General features: G+C 44.1%; 1 protein-coding gene and 1 pseudogene across 1 annotated transcript in view; one reads left to right on the top strand and one right to left on the bottom strand.

The window, feature by feature from the left end:
• The window catches only part of LOC105512032 (isopentenyl-diphosphate delta-isomerase 2-like), a 22566-nt gene that overhangs the window by 8933 nt on the left and 8212 nt on the right, over positions 1-5421 (bottom strand). The gene's annotated exons all lie outside the window — the stretch shown is intronic.
• Positions 1914-5421, top strand: part of LOC105512031 — a 7461-nt pseudogene continuing 3953 nt past the window's right edge.

Here is a 5421-nt window from a genome sequence, read left to right on the forward strand (position 1 = left end):
ACAAATCAACCGGCATATGCCTGGACAGCAGGTCATGTCTTTCAAATCAATCTGCAAACCATGGTCACAGAGCCAATCAGAGTCTTATGGCTTTCATTGTAGCTTCTCTGTGGAATATTTTCAAGGACATATGTGTACTTTAGGATGTTCACATGTCATGATTAAGTTGTAAATTTCAAAAATTCTAAGAATGTCCATTGTTGGCCAGAAGTATAAAAATTTCAGAGATTTAAAATAAAAGCATCTTTCAATCTTATTTAAATAGGTCAACGAAGTCTCCTTCTCTTCCTCTTGAAAGTAACTTAAGGGCTGTGAAGAACATCATCTATAATGAAACTGAGAAGGCCTGTTCTCCCTGGGAACAGAAAGGTCACTGTCTTTGCTCAACAAACAGTCGAAAGCCGGGAACACAGGCCTCCCCAGGCCTCTTGGCCGCCTGTCAAGCCTCCTCAATAAAAAATTCACATGGAACACGTTCTACTCTATCTTCTCTTCCTTCTTTCCTCCCTTTAGCAAGTAATTATTGAGTGCCAACTATGTTCTGGACACTGTTCTAGAATTTCTGTGATAAGAAACAGAGACCCCAGCAGTGATTCTCTGCTGGGGCCGATGGCTCTCAGGGGCATCCTTCAAAACTGGGCCCATTTGATTCTTTAAAAAAAATAATTTCCAGTTCCTCTAAAAATTCTGCCATGACTTTTATTTCCTTGATGTTAAGCTTTGTGTCTTAGGTTTGTGGCTGCTGACAACATTCTCTGGGCCCCGAAGTCACTGCCGCTGGCTTGTTGCTGGCCACTTGGTCGCGCTGGCCTGTCTCCCACCGGGTGGACGCCCAGCGAGCTATGGATGCCGTGTATGACAAAGACGTGGGGGATGTTTGGAGTCTGTGATGTGCTATTGTCCTTCAGATAATGGTTTTCTGCAAGAAACTAGAGAAGTAACTATCTCAGATTTCCCTAATAACAGGTTTTGAGCCAATTCTAGGCTGGCCCTCAATTCCTCTTCCTAGCATGTGAAGCCTGGGAAGCCCTCTGTGGGCCTTGCCCTCAGCAGCTCTCGGCCCTGGTCTCTGCTCCCCCATTCCTGTCCAGCTATTGGAAGCACCTCTCCGTTTCTCAGCCTCTCTGCTCCTTTACTGGAACTGGGCAATGCCCCTTGGAAAAAGCAGCAGTTTTCTTCTCCCAGATTCTGCCCTACACTTTTCAGAGCTATCTGGTCTCTGACATTCTCTCAGGTGTTTCCGGCGCTCTTGGGAGGTGGGCTGTGCCACTGCCTGGCCCACCTGGCCTACCGTTAGCTGAAGGGAAGCATGAGCAGCCTTTGACATGGGAGTGGCGACTGCTGAGAGGGCACTGTCTGTACACAAGCGATGTAGCCTTATAGGACCCGTGAGTATACGCTTAGTTTTTATTCATAATTTACTCAAAGTCACTGAGCTCCCACTTCGTGCTTGTGATTCAGATTTGAGTCCTGAGAGGATCATCTGAGATAACGTTTAAGCCAAGGGTTTAAATGACTCAGATTCGGCCAGGTGCAGACTAAGGAAATGCAGCTTCCAGGCCGAAGGGGAAGCACGTGGACATGCTGAGATGCAGGCAAGGCCTCACGGCTGGAGCTGGCTTGTCACCTGGCATGGGAACCCCTTTCCTGTTCAGACTCTGTGTGTTCCTTTTAATCTGCATCGGGGCATGTGATCAAGCAGCACACAAGCAACCCCACTGCAGTATCTGTCCCCCATGGGGTGGGGTTGGGGACAGAGTTCTTTTCTTACAGCTCAAGGGTGTCATGTCCACCAATGCCGTGTCAGTTGCCAGCAGGGGCCCATGGGCACGGGGACCCGACACACACCGTGGAAGCTGACCTTGCTGTCTTCTCTCAGGAGTGGAGCCCCAACCCACGCAGGGTGTGTCTTCATGGCTTTTCCTGGCCAATCTGATACCAAGATGCAGTGACCATAAGCACCTGCACTTCCTTCCACTCCTGTCAAGGTGAGATGCCATTTGCTCTCCACTGATTCTCTATCAGTGCTGAGCTATAGAGTGCACTGATTCTATGTTGTGTTAAGCTGTCACTTAAAAGTGCACAAATTGTTTCAATCAATCCTAACATATTCACCCATGTAATTAACACCCTATCAACACAGAGAATACTTCCAAAATCTCACAAGGCTCCCTGTGCCCCCAGAAGTAGCCTCTATTCTTGCCTACATCTTAATTGGTTTCGCCTGTTTCTGACCTTTATTTCACTGGAATCACATGTGCCTTTTGAATCCGGTTTCTTCCACTCAAGACTGGGTCTGTGGATTTACTCACACTGCTGTGTGTAGCAGGACTGCTCCCGCGGCATGACACCATCCGATTATGCGAACACCAAGGCTGATGGAATCACGGCAGATGTTCTGCAGGGGCGTCCCTGGGCTAGAGACTGGACATGTAGTAAGGAGCTCCATGAGTGAGCACAAGCCCGGAACCCACACTGTATCACCTACTTATAGGACAGTGCATAAAAACCTAGGAAACACCTAGTTTCTCAAAGTGACAACGAATGTGTCAATGACTTCCCAGCTCAGGAATATGCTGCATTAGTTCTCTGCTAAGTTAGTAAAATGGAAACAGAAGAAAGCAGAACCATCCACACTGATCTCCCGCCAGTCTGACTCCTTTGACTTTAGCAGATAGTGGCTGACAGCTCCACGGTAGCAGACGTGCTGCTCAGCAGTTACCTTCTATTCTGTCAGCATTCGGTGATGCTGGTCCTTTAAATCTGGGTTTTAATTTGCACTTACCCAGTGATTAATGAGGTTAAGCTCCTTTTCATGTTTAACACCCAAATTTTAATAGACTTTATTCTTTAGACCAGTTCAGGTTCACAGCAAAATTGGGTGGAAGGTAGAGAGTTTCCATAGACTCTCAGCCCCTCCACACACACAGGCTCCCCCACTATCAGAGTGGTCCATTTGCTACAGCCGATAGATGTCCATCAACGTGTCGTTATCACCCGGAGTCCAGTTTACTTGAAGCTTGCTCTTGGTGTTGGACAAATGCATAATGACCTATATCCACCATTTCAGTACCATGCAGAAGAGTTTCACTGCCCTGAAAACCCTGTGCCCTGCCCACTCATTCCTCCTTCCCCTCTCGCCCCTGGCTTTTTACTGTTTCCAGTTTTCCCTTTACTGGAATGCTGGAGAATTGGACTCCTTCAGGATGTAGTCTTTTCATGCTGCTTTCAGCAACATGCACCTAACTTTCCGCTCCGTCTTTTCGTGGCTTGGTAGCTCATTTCTTTTTAGTGCCAAATAACATTCTACTGTCTAGATATATCAGTTTACTTATGAATTCACCTACAAGACTTTAAAATAGAGAAGAGAATGCAGTGTTGGAGATTTACATTTGGGAGTCTGAACCATGTATGTAGTAAATAAGTATAAAGTATGTGTGAAAATTGTAAAGTAGAAAGCTGTCAGGATATCTGAATACACACAAATATACACTTCAGTTCATGCTATAAAATGTTAGAAAATGTGTAAGTACATACTTAGGGCTGAAAAAGCATCTAGAGAGGAAGGGTGAAGAAGAATACAGAAAATCCCATCTGCCAAGAGGGCATCTAGAGGACCTCATCCCATGAGGAACTCCCAACCTTAGTAAGGCTCCGGCAGACAGATCCACGTGAGAGGATGAAACCACTGCACAAGCACCCCCTGGGGACAGGCACTGCGGGTGTGACCTGGACTTGTCCCCTGGGGACAGGCGGAGGGCAGTTCCCACAGGGACCCACTGCGGGTGTGACCTGGACTTGTCCCCTGGGGACAGGTGGAGGGCAGTTCCCACAGGGACCCACTGCGGGTATGACCTGGACTTGTCCCCTAGGGGGCAGGGCCACGTGAGAAGAAAATGTGCCTTCCTTCCTATTACACCATTTTCTGTTTTGGTCTTGTTCTCTTGATAATATAGGTAGGGAAACAGAATCAGCAATTACATAGAAAGCCACCTCTACTTTGTTCTTAAAGGAGTTGGCAATGGTTTGACCAGAATCAAACAAGTATATATTTTGAAGACTAAGAATTTAAAACAGTTTAATAAAAAAAAAAATTATAGATATCACTTAGCTTTCAAGTTCAAAACCAACACATCTGCCTTTGGGGTCAGAAGTGGTTATATCTAGGAGACGGATACTCCTCTTTATAAAAGATGAAGGAGTTCTAAATTACCAGGTCAAAAGACATTCCTACTTAGATTTTCTGGATGGCATCCTAGTAATATAACAACAGTAATATCTAACCCTTGCTAAGTACTTACAAGGTGCTGGGTAACAGTCTAAGGCTCCAATGTCCAATTCAGTAGCCATGGCAACTCATAGTTCTTACGTAACTAATTATATGTGGCTTTCAGCCTAAAACTTGCTAGAAAATAAAACTAAAAAAATCAGAAACAATATTATAAATGCAACAGAAACTATACAGGCAATATCCTATTAGTGTATCAAAATTTTAACAAACTAGACACAGTATTAAAATGCAATTTTTTTTTTTACTTTTCAATAAAACACTTGCTACACAGTCTTGTCTGAAATTATAAATTGCCAAAAGTTAACCATAAATGAATCATTCTATTGAATTTAATTAACATTTAACTTTGTAAGAAATAAATTTTTATTTTTCTTCATTATCATACAGCATTTAAGAATAATAAAGCTGTCTTGAAATTTCAAATTTGAGATATCTATGGCAAGTTTATAAAAGTACATTGATCAAGGTATAATTTTAACATTGATATACACATTCCATAATCTCAATCTATTTAACATGAACACTGACCTTTGCCGTTGTTATTTTTTTCTCCCTACAATATTTTCTGACTCTGTAGGACAGCGGTTGACGCTGTCCCCCTGGGGCATCTGGCAACATCTGGTATAATTGTGGGTGTCACAGGAGAGGGATGCAAACAGCATCCAGTGTGCAGTCCAGGGATGCTGCTCACCATCCTGTAATGCACAGCACGGACCCTTACCAGAAGGATTTTATCCAGCCCAAATATCAACAGTATCAAATTTAAGCAACTCTTATCGAGTGGGACTCAATTCCTATTTTATGAACACCTCTGTGCCCACTGTAATTCTGAAAACAGACTTTGCTAACTGGTAAATACTATTTAAAAGAAGATTTAACCTAATCAATATCACTTATCAAAAGCAATGGTTGACTTTTAAGTATCAACCACAATCAACTCAGAATGATACAAATTAGGGTCCATATCATTTAATTTCCCTTGAACCTGCTCTGCTAGTTTAATCTGCTAATATGAAAGTTAATTAGGGCCGGGTGCGGTGGCTCAAGCCTGTAATCCCAGCACTTTGGGAGGCCGAGACGGGCGGATCACGAGGTCCCGAGATCGAGACCATCCTGGCTAACACGGTGAA

This window comes from Colobus angolensis, unplaced genomic scaffold (genome assembly GCF_000951035.1).
Source record: "Colobus angolensis palliatus isolate OR3802 unplaced genomic scaffold, Cang.pa_1.0 Scaffold209, whole genome shotgun sequence".
Taxonomy (NCBI): domain Eukaryota; kingdom Metazoa; phylum Chordata; class Mammalia; order Primates; family Cercopithecidae; genus Colobus; species Colobus angolensis.